The following is a 13,966-nucleotide window of genomic DNA, read 5'->3' as shown; positions in this document are numbered from 1 at the left end:
TTCATTTTCCAAGTGGAAAATTAAAAAAAAAAAAAGTAAAATAATAATAATAAAATATTATTCATTTTTTCCCCCCCCCCTTTTTTTTTATTTTTTTCCTTCCCTAGCGGAGAACCGCAAAAATCAAAGTTTTATCTCCACATCGCTGCCTTAAATCTCTGATTTTTATTCTTTTAAATATAAAATATCAGGAAAAAAAAAAGAAAGGAAAATAATTCTCTTAATATTTAACAACGTTATTTCTCTTTTCTTGGCGGGTTTTCCAGGGAATTCACCTCTCTCTGATATTTTTATAAGGAATTTTAGGGGGATAAAGAAACTTGAGTCTGGGTTTGGAAAGGTTCAGCACAAATAATATGAGATTTTGGGTTTTTTTAAGGATAAAGAGTTTTGGGGCTGGATTTGGAGGTTTGGGAAGTTCAGGACCAGTAACGCTTGGTTGGGTTTTTTTTTGGGATGAAGATGATTTGGGATGGATTTTTTTTATTATTTAGGGTGTCGGGGGTTAGAGGATTAAAAGCTGAATTTTGGAGCTGGATTTGGAGGTTCGGGGTTGGATTTTGAAGGGTTCAGCACCGTGGGGTTTGGGTTTTTTTTTTTTTGTTGTTTTTTTTTTTTTCGGGGGGTTTGGGGTTTTTTTTTTTCGGGTATTCAGGTTTTGGGGTTGGATTTTGAGGGGTTCAGCACCGACATCACTGAGTCGGGTTGTTTTTTTTTTAATAGGGAATGAAGAAGTTTGGGGCTGGATTTGTAAAGGTTCAGAATCAACAACGCGGATTTTCTGGGTTTTTTAGGGAATGGAGAATTTTGGGGCTGGATTTGGAGATTTAGAGCTGAATTTTGAAGGGTTCATCCCAAACACCGCTGGGTCCGAGGTTTTTTTAGGGGATATTGAGGTTTTGGGAATGGATTTGGAGGTTTAGGGTTGGATTTTTGAAGGTTTCAGCACCAAGACCGCGGGGTCCTGGATTATTTTTTAAGGGGTTGAAGGTGTTTGGGGCTGGATTTTGATGATTGGATCTGGATTTTTGAAGGTTTCAGCACAAACACAGCGGGGTCCTGGGATTTTTTTTAAGGAGATGAGAAGGTTTGGGGTTGGACTTGGAGTTTTGGGGCTGGATTTGGAATTTTAGGGCTGGATTTGGAGTTTTAGGGCTGGATTTTGAAGGTTTTGGGATGGATTTTGAAATTTGGGGCTGGATTTGGAGTTTTAGGGCTGGATTTTGAATTTTAGGGCTGGATTGGGCGTTTTAGGGACAGATTTGGAATTTTAGCGCTGGATTTTGGAATTTTAGGGCTGGATTTAGAGTTTTAGGGCTGGATTTGGAAAGGTTTTAGGGCTGGATTTTGAATTTTATGACTGGATTTGGAGTTTTAGGGCTGGATTTGGAGTTTTGGGATGGATTTTGAAGGTTTTGGGGCTGGATTTGGGGTTTTAGGGCTGGATTTGGAGTTTTAGGGCCGGATTTGGAGTTGGATTTTGAATTTTAGGGCTGTATTTGGAGTTTTAGGGCCGGATTTTGAACTTTAGGGCTGGATTTGGAAAGGTTTTAGGGCTGGATTTGGAATTTTAGGGCTGGATTTGGAGTTTTGGGGCTGGATTTTGAATTTTGGGGCTGGATTTGGAGTTTTAGGGCTGGATTTTGAAGGTTTTGGGATGGATTTGGAATTTTGGGGCTGGATTTGGAGTTTTGGGCTGGATTTGGAAAGGTTTTAGGGCTGGATTTTGAGTTTTGGGGCTGGATTTGGAGTTTTAGGGCTGGATTTGGAATTTTAGGGTTGTATTTTGAGTTTTAGGGACGGATTTTGAGGTTTTGGGGCTGGATTTGGAATTTTAGGGCCGGATTTTGAATTTTAGGGCTGGATTTCGGAATTTTAGGGTTGGATTTTGAATTTTAGGGCTGGATTTGGAAAGGTTTTAGGGTTGGATTTGGAGGTTTGGGGCTGGATTTGGAATTTCGGGGCTGGATTTGGAGTTTTAGGGCCGGATTTTGAAGGTTTCAGCACCAGTACCGTGGTCTCCCAGGGGTTCCCCGGGGGTTTTGGTGCCGCTCCAGCCCCAGCCCGGCTTTTCCCGGCCCGGCCCGGCTCGGCTCGGCTCGGCTCGGCCCGTCCGTGCTGGCCGTGAACTTGGTTCGAGGCGAGCTCTGCTGGCTGCTCGAGGACGTTACAGCCAATTCCGAGCCCCCCGAGCGCGGGGCTCGCTGAATTCCCCTCCTCCCCCCCCCCAAAAAAAAAAAAAAAAATCCCATTTTTACCCCTTTGAGCCTTCACCAAATCCCCTCCATCAACAAAACCCGGCCGCGAAATCCCAGCGCCGCGATTTGTTTTGACTTGAAGGGTGTATAAATACATCTAGATCCATATATTTATATTTTTCTATATATATATGTGTGTGTGTGTATATCGGCGGACATCCCTGCACGTGTTAAAAAGAGATAAATCAAAAAGGAAAAAAAAAAAACCTAAAAAAAAAACCCTCACGGCCGCTCCCCTTCTTTCAACGCTCGCTGTCAAAATAGTTTCTGCTTTAAAGCTATTTAGGGTAACAGAACACGGAAAATCCGCGCGGGGTTGGACACCTCGCCAGTTAAGTTATCAAGCTCCTTCCAAATGTCATTTATTTCCCTTTGGAAAGGGGGGGAAGGACCGGGAAAATCAGCTCAGGCAGCTCGGAAAGAAAATTTCAGTCCAAAGGTTGGGGAGGGATAGCGGAGAGGAGGAGGAGAATCCCATAAAATTATTTTTGGGGAGTTGTTGAGATGGATTTGGGGTGTTGAATAATGTCGTGGGGTTGGGGGTTTGTTAAAAAATGGGGAGAAAAAGGGGGAAAATGGGTGGAAAGGGGGAAAAAAGGAAAAGGGGGAAAATAAGGGAGGAAAAGAGAAAAAAGGGGGAGAAAAATGGGGGGAAAGGGGAAAAAAAGGGGGAGAAAAATGGGAAAAGGGGGGGAGGGGGAAGCGAAAAAAGGGGGGGAGGGGGGAAAAGAAAAAGGGGGAAATGGGAAAAAAGGGAAAAGGAAAAAGGTGGAAGAGAGAAAAAGGGGAGAAAAGGGGGAGAAAAAGAGGAAAGAAAAGGGAAAAGGGGGGGAAAGGGAGGGAAAAAGAAAAAGAGGGAGAAAAGGGGGAAAAAAGAAGGAAAATGGGGGGAAGAGGGGAAAAATAAAGGGAAAAACGAGGAAAAAAGGGAAAAATAAGGAAAAGGGGGTGGGGGGAGAGGGGAAAAAAGGGGAAAAATATGGAAAAAAAGGGAAAAAGAGTGGGAAAAAGGAGGAAAAAAAGAGGAAAAAGGAGGAAAAAAAGAGGAAAAAAGAGGGAAAAAGGAGGAAGAAGGGCAAGGGTTGGGGCTGGGGGTAAAGAAAGAGCAATTTGCAGCAGGAAGAATTTCCCAGGCTGGGCTCGGGCGGTGGGGGAGGGAAAGGTTTCCCTGGGAAAGCTCTCCCGGCTCGGGGAGGTCACGGAGGGGCTGTGCGGGCTCGGCTCCGGCGCGGATAAATCGAGGAATAATCGGGGTGAATTGGGGGTGAGGAACCGGGACAATAATCGGGGGTTCCCTGGGATGGAGGGGAAATGTAAAAAATCGCAGGGTGAGGGTTCGGGGAGGGTCTGGAGTTCAGGGGGGGAAATGAAATAAAAATTAAAAATGGGGAAAGAAGAAAAGGGGGGGGAAAGAAGGAGGAAAAGTAGGAAAATTGTGGGGGGGGAGTAGAAAATGGGGAATAAAGAAGGAGGAGGGAAAAGCAGGAGGAGAAAATAAGGAGGAGGAAGGGAGAAAAAAGCAGAAAAGGGAGGAAATGAAGAAAAAATCGGGAAAAATAAGGGGCAGAAAAGAAGGAGGAGGGAAAAGCAGAAAACAAGAGAAAGGGGGGGAGAAAGCAGGAAAATGGGGAGAAAGAAGGAGGGGGGAAAGAAAGAAAAGGGTGGGAAATGTGGAAAAGAAGTGAGGAAAAAAAGAAGGAGAGGGGAAGCAGAAGAGGGAAAAAAAAATCAGAAAAAGGGGGAAGGGAATAAAGGGGGGGAAAGCAGAAAAAAGGGGGGGAAAAAGAAGGAGGAATGGGGGAAAAAGCAGAAAAAGGAGAAAAGCAGGAAAGGAAGGAGGGAAGCAGAAGAGGGTGGGAAATCAGAAAAAGGGGGAAAGGAGGAAAAGGGGGAAAAAAACAGAAAAAAAGGGGGACATGCAGAAAAGGGGGAAAAGGAAAAAAGGGGGGAAAGCAGAAAAGGGGAGAGGAAAGGAGGAGGGAGGGGAAAAAACAGAAAGGGGGGAAGCAGAAAAGGAGGAAAAAAAGCAGAAAAGGGGGGGAAGGAGGAGGAGAGGGAAAATCAGAAAAGAGGGAAAAAGGAGAAAAGGGGAGGAGGGGAAAAAATGAGGAGGGGAAAGAAGGAGGGGAGGAAAAAAGCAGAAGGTGGGGGAAAAAAAGAGGGAGGGGAAAAATAGAAAGGGAAGGAAAAAAAAGAAAAGGGAGGGGGGAAGCAGGAGGAGAGGGGGGTAAAAAAATAAAATAAAAAAAAAATCGGAGATCACTGAGACCCCCGACAGCAAAATCAGAATTTTGGGGGTGGATCGGAGCAGAGTGAGGCACAACCCCCTCCCTCCAAGAGATCGGGGGGGAAAAAAAAATAAAAGGAGGAAAAAAACTAAAAAAAAAAAAAGCAAAAAAAGCAGTTTTCCTTGGCAAGGTGACCCGGCAGCCCCGGGCCGTGTTGTGGTCGCGGGGCTCGGGCTCGCAGCGGCGTCTGCTGACCCCGGGATGATCCCTGGGCGATGAATTATTGATGAGATATGAGCTGGACCTGCTCAGAATGCAAACCCCATTATCCCCTTCAAATGGCGATTTAATCGTTTAGAATAGCGCCGCTCTTTTTTTTTTTTTTTTTTTTTTTTTTTTTAAACCTTCCCTCTCCTCTCCTTTTCTCGCCCGCCTCGTTTGTGTCTCTTCGTTTTCATTTCATCCTCTTAATTAAAGCCTTTAACTGATTTTAATCACTTTTTGGGTGAATAAAACGAGTGGGGTTACCTCGGGTTTGGGGCGGAGATTTTTGATTTTTTTTTTATTTTTCTTGGGTTTCGTTCCAACCGGAGCTTGGAATTTTGGGGTGGTTTGACAACATTAAATTTTAATTCATTTTAATTTTAATTTAATGTTACACCTCACTCAGCGAGCGGGGAAAAGCTTAAACAGCACGAAAATTAAAAAAATAAAAATAAAAATAAAATAAATTCTTTTCAAGATGGCCCCAGCTCAGCCTCACAACCCCCAAACCTCTCCCGAATTCTCATTTTTTTTGCCAAACAAACCCCATAAATTGAATTTTATCGGTGAAATTTCATCTTTTTTTTCTGCCCAGCCCCCACCCCCCAAAAAAAGCAGCTTGGTCAGGGCTGTAATTAATCCGGTGAGGGCTGTAATTAATCCCGCTCCTCATCGGGGCTCTGACAGGTTAAGGAACCTGAGCTCGGCTTTTGGGTGAGAAAAAGATGATTTAGGGGATTTTATTTCCCTTTCAAATCCCTGTTTATGACGGGAAACCCTGAGGGTGAACACACAGGACAAGAAAAAAAAAAGGGAATTTGATATAATGGGATTTATTTTAGGGACAGGTGAAAGATTCCTCGCTGGGCTGAAATAAAATCCCGAATTTCAGCAGTGAGGGTTGGGAAAATCCTGAAACAGCGAGCCTGACACCTCCGCACAAAAATAAAAAAATAAAATAAAAATTGGTTTTAAACCCAGATTTTTGCCTCTCCTGGGGATCGCCCCCGAAATTTGAATATTTTGTGTTTTTGCCGTGCCTGCAGCTGCGGAAGGAGCGATTGTCCCGTGCCTGACGTGTGCCATGGAAGGGGAGAGAGGATGAAAAATGCCCAGGAAAATGGAAAATCCCCGCCTACCTGCACGGTCAGAGCTGCGCTTTCCTGTTTACTCCCCTCGCGCTTCCTTTGCACCACAAACCAGCAGCGGCTTTTAAATTTTTTAATTATTTTTCCTTTAAAAAAAAAAAAAAAAAAAGGAAGCCTGTGCAGAGCCCGTGACCCCTGGAAAATGAGACAATGGTGCTCGCAGGAAAAGGGGGGTTTGGCCATGCGAAAAAAACAATAAAAAACACAAAAAAATCCCAAATAATCCCCTCAAAACGCAGCTTGTGGAATGGATAAAACTCCCCCAAAATTGGTGCAGGTGGAAATGAGAGCCGGGGTGGACGGAGGGAAGGAAAGGGTTAAAATTCTGCGGGGCTCCAGGCCAGGGTTGGGAACTGGTGGAACCTCAGAGAGGAAAACCCCACTGGAGGATCCCAGAGATTGAAACCCCACTGAGAAATCCCAAAGCTAATAATGGACTTGAAATCCCAGATATAAAAACCCCATTGAAAAAACCCTGAGATAAAAATCCCAGTGGAAAATCCCAGAGGTAAAAATCCCATTGGAGAATCCCAGATATAAAACCCCACAGACAAATCCCAAAGCTAAAAATCGACTTGAAATCCCAGAGATAAAAACCCCATTGAAAAATCCCACAGCTGAAACCCCAGTGGAGGATCCCAGAGGTAAAAATCGACTTGAAATCCTACAGATAAAAACCCCAGTAGAGAATCCCAGAGATAAAAACCCCACTGAGAAATCCCAGAGACAAAAGCCCCACTGAAAAATCCTACAGCGAAAACCCCAGTGGAAAATCCCAGATATAAAACCCCACTGACAAATCCCAAAGCTAAAAATCGACTTGAAATCACAGAGATAAAAATCCCATTGGAAAATCCCACAGCTGAAAACCCCAGTGGAGAATCGCAGAGGTAAAAACCCCAGTGGAGAATCCCAGAGATAAAAATCCCATTGGAGAATCACAGATATAAAACCCCACTGGAGAATCCCAAAGCTGAGAATCCCAAAGTGAAAAACCTCACTAGAAAATCTCACAACTAAAAACCTCACTGGAAAATCCCAAAGTTAAAACCCCACTGGAAAATCCCAAAGCTAAAAACCCAATGACAAATCCCATAACTAAAAACCCCACTAGAAAATCCCATAACTAAAAACCCCATTGGAAAATCCCATAGATAAAAACCCCCAAAGTTAAAACCCCACTGACAAATCCCAAAGGTAAAAACTCCATTGGAAAATCCCATAACTAAAAACCCCATTAGAAAACCCCAAAGCAGAAACCACACTAGAAAATCCCATAGATAGAAATCCCAAAGGTAAAAACCCCAAAGTTAAAACCCCACTGGCAAATCCCAAAGCTAAAAATCCCATTGGAAAATCTCACAACTAAAAACCGCACTGGAAAATCCCATGGATAAAAATCCCATTGGAAAATCCCAAAACTAAAAATCCCAAAGGTAAAAATCCCACTAGAAAATCCCATAACTAAAAACCCCATTGGAAAACCCCAAAGTTAAAACCCCACTGGAAAATCCCGTAACTAAAACCACATTGAGAAATCCCAATATTAAAAATCCCAAATCCAAAACCCCACTGACAAATCCCACAGTTAAAACCCCACTAGAAAATCCCAAAACTAAAACTCCACTGACAAATCCCATAGATAGAAATCCCAAAGGTAAAAACCCCAAAGTTAAAACCCCACTGACAAATCCCAAAGATAAAAACCCCAATGACAAATCCCACAACTAAAACCCCACTGACAAATCCCAAAGGTAAAAACTCCATTGGAAAATCCCATAACTAAAAACCCAAAGGTAAAAAACCCACTGGAAAATCCCACGGATAAAAATCCCATTGGAAAACCCCAAAACTAAAAATCCCAAAGGTAAAAATCCCACCAGAAAATCCCATAACTAAAAACCCCATTGGAAAACCCCAAAGTTAAAACCCCACTGGAAAATACCATAACTAAAACCGCATTGAGAAATCCCAATATTAAAAATCCCAAATCCAAAACCCCACTGACAAATCCCATAACTAAAACCCCACTGGAAAATCCCAAAACTAAGACTCCACTGACAAATCCCATAGATAGAAATCCCAAAGGTAAAAACCCCAAAGTTAAAACCCCACTGACAAATCCCAAAGATAAAAACCCCAATGACAAATCCCACAACTAAAATCCCACTGACAAATCCCATAACTAAAAACCTCATTGGAAAACCCCAAAGTTAAAACTCCACTGACAAATCCCAAAGCTAAAAACTCCATTGGAAAATCCCATAACTAAAAACCCAAAGGTAAAAACCCCACTGGAAAATCCCATGAATAAAAATCCCATTGGAAAATCCCAAAACTAAAAATCCCAAAGGTAAAAATCCCACTAAAAAATCCCATAACTAAAAAACTCATTGGAAAACCCCAAGTTAAAACCCCACTGGAAAATCCCATGAATAAAAATCCCATTGGAAAATCCCAAAACCAAAAATCCCAAAAGTAAAAATCCCACTAGAAAATCCCATAACTAAAAAACTCATTGGAAAACCCCAAAGTTAAAACCCCACTGGAAAATCCCATCACTAAAACCACATTGAGAAATCCCAATATTAAAAATCCCAAATCCAAAACCCCACTGACAAATCCCACAGTTAAAACCCCACTGGAAAATCCCATCAACAAAACCCCATTGGAAAATCACAAAACTAAAAATCCCAAAGGTAAAAATCCCACTAGAAAATCCCATAACTAAAAATCCCATTGGAAAATCCCATAGATAAAAATCCCAAAGCTAAAAATCCCAAAGTTAAAACCCCACTGGAAAATCCCATCACTAAAACCCCAAATCCAAAACCCCAAATCTGTTTTTTCCCCCCCTCGAAATCCCCAATTTTCACAGATTACAAAATATTATTTTAAAGGATTTTTTTTAAAACCCCACAAACCCCAAATTTGTAACTCCTGGGATGGGTCTGGATGGAAAGTTCTGGAAAACCCCCAAAAAATGAAATTTTTGGGATTGAGGATGGGGATGGGAATTTTGGGGAACACGAAAATTTTGGGGGTTTTGGGCACACCCCAAACTTTTCCTGCTCAGATTTGGGGGAAAAACTTTCATTTTGATTTCATTTTTTGAAGAAAGAGCAAAACCCAACCCCCCAGAAATCCCAAATACCCCAAATTTGGGAATAAAAATCAGATTTGGAGTCAAACCCCACTAAAAACACGGAAATATTTGAATTATTCACCGAAAAGGTTTGGGGGGAGGCCCCAAAATCACAAAATTTGCTGAGAAATTGGGAGCAGGAAAAGGAAAAACAAATTCCAAAGTGTGGGAAAAAGAGGAAAAAAAATAAAAATAAAAAAGAGAGGGACACGTGTCCTTCAAATGTGGGGGGAGGTGGAAAAAGGAGAAAGAAAGTGAGGAAAAAAAGGGAAAAAAGGGGAAAAATGGGGGAAAAAGGAAAAAAAAGGAAAAAGAAAAGGAAAAAAAAGCAAAAATTTTGGGCGTTGTAAATTCTGGAAATCTCCAATTCTCAGCGCTTTGAGGGAATATTTTAAATTTAATTTTATTTTTGGAGAAGATTTTAAATTTGATTTTATTTTTGGTAAATATTTTGAATTTGATTTTATTTTTGGAGAATATTTTTAATTTTATTTTATTTTTGGAGAATTTTTTAAATGTATTTTTTGAGAATATTTTAAATTTAGTGTTATTTTTGGAGGAGCAGGTGTGAATCCCCTCATTTACAGATGTGACAACTGAATTTACCCCAAAAAAACCCAAAAAAACCCCAAAATCCCTCAGCAGGTTTGGAAATTTCGGGGTTTTCCCCCTTTTTAAATTTTTTCCCCAATTTTGGTGTTTCTGGCCCATCCCCTCTCCCCTTCCCTGATTTATTTTCCCAAATTTTCTCCAATTTTGGGATGATTTTGGGAATAATTTGAGATTATTTTGGGAATAATCTGGGAATATTTTGGGATTTTTTTTGGAATTATTTTTGGGAATATCTTGGGATTATTTTAGAGTTATTTTGGGACGATTTGGGGACGATTTGGGGGTTATTTTTTGAATATTTTGGGAGTATTTTGAGATCGTTTTGGGATCATTTCAGGAATATTTTTGGGAATAATTTGAGAATATTTTGGGATTATTTTAGGGTAATTTTGGGATGATTTTAGGGTTATTTTGGGAATATTTTGGGATTATTTTGGGAATATTTTGGGATTATTTTGGGAATATTTTGGGATGATTTCAGGGTTATTTGGTGCTGATTTGAGGATGATTTGGGGATGATTTTGGGATGATTTTAAGATTATTTGGAGACGATTTTGGGGTGATTTTTGTGCAACTCTTCAGGCCCAGGTGGGGACACTGAGAGGGACCAGATGGCAGCGGGGAAATGTCCGGACACCCGATCCCAGCCAGAGTCAGAGCTGGGAGGGGGAGGAAACCCGAGAGGAGGGGGAAAAAAAAGGAAAAAAATAGCAAAAAAATAAAAACAAAAAATAAGGGGAAAAAAGAGAGAAAAGGGGAAAAAAAGCAAAAAAAATGAGCAAAAAATAGCAAAAAAAACCCCAAAAAAGCAAAGAAAGAGGAAAAAAAGGCTAAAAAAAGGTAACAAATAAAGCAACAAATAAAGAGCAAAAAAATAGCAAAAAATGGGAAAAAAACCCCAAAACCCCCCTCAAAAAGTAAAAATAAAGCAAAAAAAATTTAAAAAAAAAACAGCAAAAATGAGGCAAAGAAAAGCGAAGCATAAAGCAAAAAGAAAAGGGGGAAAAAAAGGAAGGCCCTGAGGTAAATAAATCTATTTTTAAAAGCCAAAGATGCAAAGCCAGGTGGAAAGACCTAAAAAAAATCCGATTTTTTTTTTAATTTTTTTTTTTTTTTTTTTTTGGCGAGCAGGTGAAAAGGGAGGCGAGGCGAAGGTGAGAGGGAATTGAAATGGAAAAAAGGCTCGAAAATCCAGAATTCCCCCCGAGTCACCTCAAAACCCCCCTGGACCACCCCAAATCCCCCCGGGCCACCCCAAAATTTGAATTTTCATCGATTTTTTCCCTCCATTTCCACACTCAAGTCCCTGCAAGGACAGGATAGAGCTGAAAATTTGAATTTTCACCGATTTTTTTCCTTTTTTCTCTCTTTTTTCCACACCCAAATCCTTACCAGGACAGGAGGGGATTGAAAAATTGAATTTTTTTACCCATTTTTCTCGTTTTTTCCTCTCTTTTGCACCCCCAAGTCCCTGCCAGGACAGGATGGAGCTGGAAATTTGAATTTTTTACTCATTTTTCCCATTTTTTCCCTTTTCCACACCAAACTTCCCAGCGAGCCGTGAAACAATCCCAGCCCAAAGCTCGGCCCAAACCTCCCTAAAACCAGAACTAAACCAGCTCCCCCCAACCCCCACAAACAGAATTTTGGATTTTTTTTGGTGTTGTTTTTAAGTTTTTTTTTAATCAGAGAATTTTCATGACTTACTTTGAGCACGGCGAACGGACAAAAAAATCAATTTAATTTTTTTTTTGTTGTTATCAATTTAAATTTAATTTTTTTTTATTTTTCCCTCTGTTGGAAGCGGGAGGTTTTGGGGGTTTTTTTGGGTTTTTTGGCTTTTTTTTTTTTTTTTTTGCAAAGTCTCATCTGGAAAAGCGCTCACCCAGCGCTGCCCCCGAGCCGCGAGCAGTTAAAGTGTCACTTAACATTCTGGGGAATGTGAAATATCGGAAATGTCAACTCCCCAAAACCATAAAACCGACTTTATGGGGCTCACGTGACGTTGGGGAGCCAGTGAGGGGGTGTCGGAGGCAGCTCCGGCCGAGTTTTACCAATCTTAACTTCCAGATAAAAAAATCCCCCCAATCCATTTTGGAACGTTCCCCCCAAAATGTCACAGCAACACTTTTTTGGTACAGCAAAAAAAAAAAAAAAAATTAAAAAAAAATTTAAAAAATATATCTATAAATCAGGAAAAAATATTAAATAATATTTTAAAATATTTTTTTAAAAATGAGATTACCAAGGGGAAGGCGAGCAATGGTTTGGGATCTGCCAGGTCACTCAAATCCCTCTCGAAGTCCCCAAACTGTGGCACAGATTGAGTTTGGTAAGTTCCGAGCTCCAACTTTCCTCGCGTGGAGGTGCCAGAGGAGTCGCGCCTAAACTTTAAGCCGAGCTTTAAGTCGGACTCCCCGGGCGGCCGAGCGGAGAATTTGTCACCCGTGCTCGATTTGGAATTGTGGAGTTGTGGAAATGTTGAATGATGGAATTATGGAGTTGTGGAATTGTGGAGTTATTGAATTATGGAGTTGTGGAATTATGGAATGTTGGAATTATGGAGTTGTGGAAATGTTGAATTATGGAATTTTGGAATTACGGAGTTGTGGAATTACGGAATTATGGAGTTATGGAATTGTGGAGTTGTGGAATTTTGGAATTACGGAGTTATAGAGTTGTGGAATTATGGAATTTTGGAATTGTGGAGTTGTGGAATTATGGAATGAATGATGGAATTGTGAAATTGTGGAATTGTGGAATTCTGGAGTTGTGGAGTTGTGGAATTGCGGAATTAGGCAATTATAGAGTTGTGGAATTACGGAGTTATGGAATTATGGAATGAATTATGGAATTGTGGATTTGTGAAATTGTGGAGTTATGGAGTTGTGGAGTTATGCAGTTATGGAATTATGGAATGAATTATGGAATTGTGGAATTGTCTCTGGCTCGGCGCGTGGGCAGGAGTGGAGATTTTCCAGTTAAACCTGGGACTAAAGCAGGGCAGGAGCAGCAGAGCTCGGCCTTGGCACCGAAATCTCGGATTTATCTCCCTGCTCTGACCTAAACTCGGCTTTGGGATCCTCCGCGGGCTTTGCTACCTCTGGCCTTTCAAACATCACATTTCCACATTTTTCATTTAATTTTTTCCCTCCCCTCCTGGCCGAGCACCCCCGAAACTCTCGGGAATCTCGGGAGGGGAGGCAAAAAAACCAAATAAATAAAATTTCAGAAGCGTTGGGAGCGGAGCTGCTCCAACTCAAAGGACTCGGAACCACCTTGGGCGTTTTGGGGCGAATTTTTGGGGTTTTGGGGGTGGCGGAGCTCGGGGCGGCCGCGTTGGGATGGAGTCGGGAGATTCTTGAGCGATTTTTGAGCGATTTTTGAGCGATTTTTGAGCCATTTTTGGTGATTTTGAGCGATTTTGGGGCGTTGCTGATACCCAGCAGCCGCCAGGCTTTGAGGAATTCGGGAGATTTTGGGCACGGGGGGTTTAAAAATGCGACTGGGAGCCTTTGTGAGTCGGGGGAAAACGTTTATTGGAATTGCAGTAAAGCTACAAACAAATACCAAAAGCTTTTTTTTGGCCAAGAACTACCCGGCTAGACATGACAGATGCCGATTTTACACAAACACCGCATTCACTCTGCCCACTACGAGCCGCCTATTACTCACGGCAGAAATATTTCTAATATTTACAAACATCAGAGCACTCCAGCGTCGGTCTCTCCCGCTTTTTTAGAGATTTTCTTTTTTTTTTTTTTCTCTTTTTTTTAAATGAGATATTATTATTATTGTTATTATTTTTTTAAATAGTGAAGTTCACCCACGTCTAAGAGTACGCCTCGGAATTAGGCTGGGATTAGAAATCCCGGCCTGGAGTTTGGACTAAAACACAGACTGGACAATTTTAAGACAGAATACAAGAGCTGCTTCTTTTTTTTTTTTTTTCTGGTTTTTTTTTCTGTTTTTTTTACATTTTTGTTCCGTTTTTTTAAGACTTTATATATTTTTTTCTGCGACTGCAGTGCAGGACCCCCCGATTTTCGCTTGGGCAGAGAAGAACTCACCCAAGAGCGGTAAACTCAGAGAAAAAAAAGGGGATAAAGGGGAAAAAAAAGAAAAAAAAATAGAAAATCCCAACAAATAAACACCGAACCGTATCTGTTCTGGATTTATAAATAAGTTAGAACATTCAAAGGGCTCACAGAACACATTTCCAGAAAGCGTCAAGAGAGCACGGACACAAACATTCAGAAGAACAACGAGAGCAGGAGGAGCATCTGGAAATAAAATTTAATTAATTTTTTT

The sequence above is a fragment of the Catharus ustulatus genome, chromosome 23 (assembly GCF_009819885.2).
Source record: "Catharus ustulatus isolate bCatUst1 chromosome 23, bCatUst1.pri.v2, whole genome shotgun sequence".
Lineage (NCBI taxonomy): Eukaryota > Metazoa > Chordata > Aves > Passeriformes > Turdidae > Catharus > Catharus ustulatus.
This window is presented reverse-complemented; position numbering follows the sequence as displayed.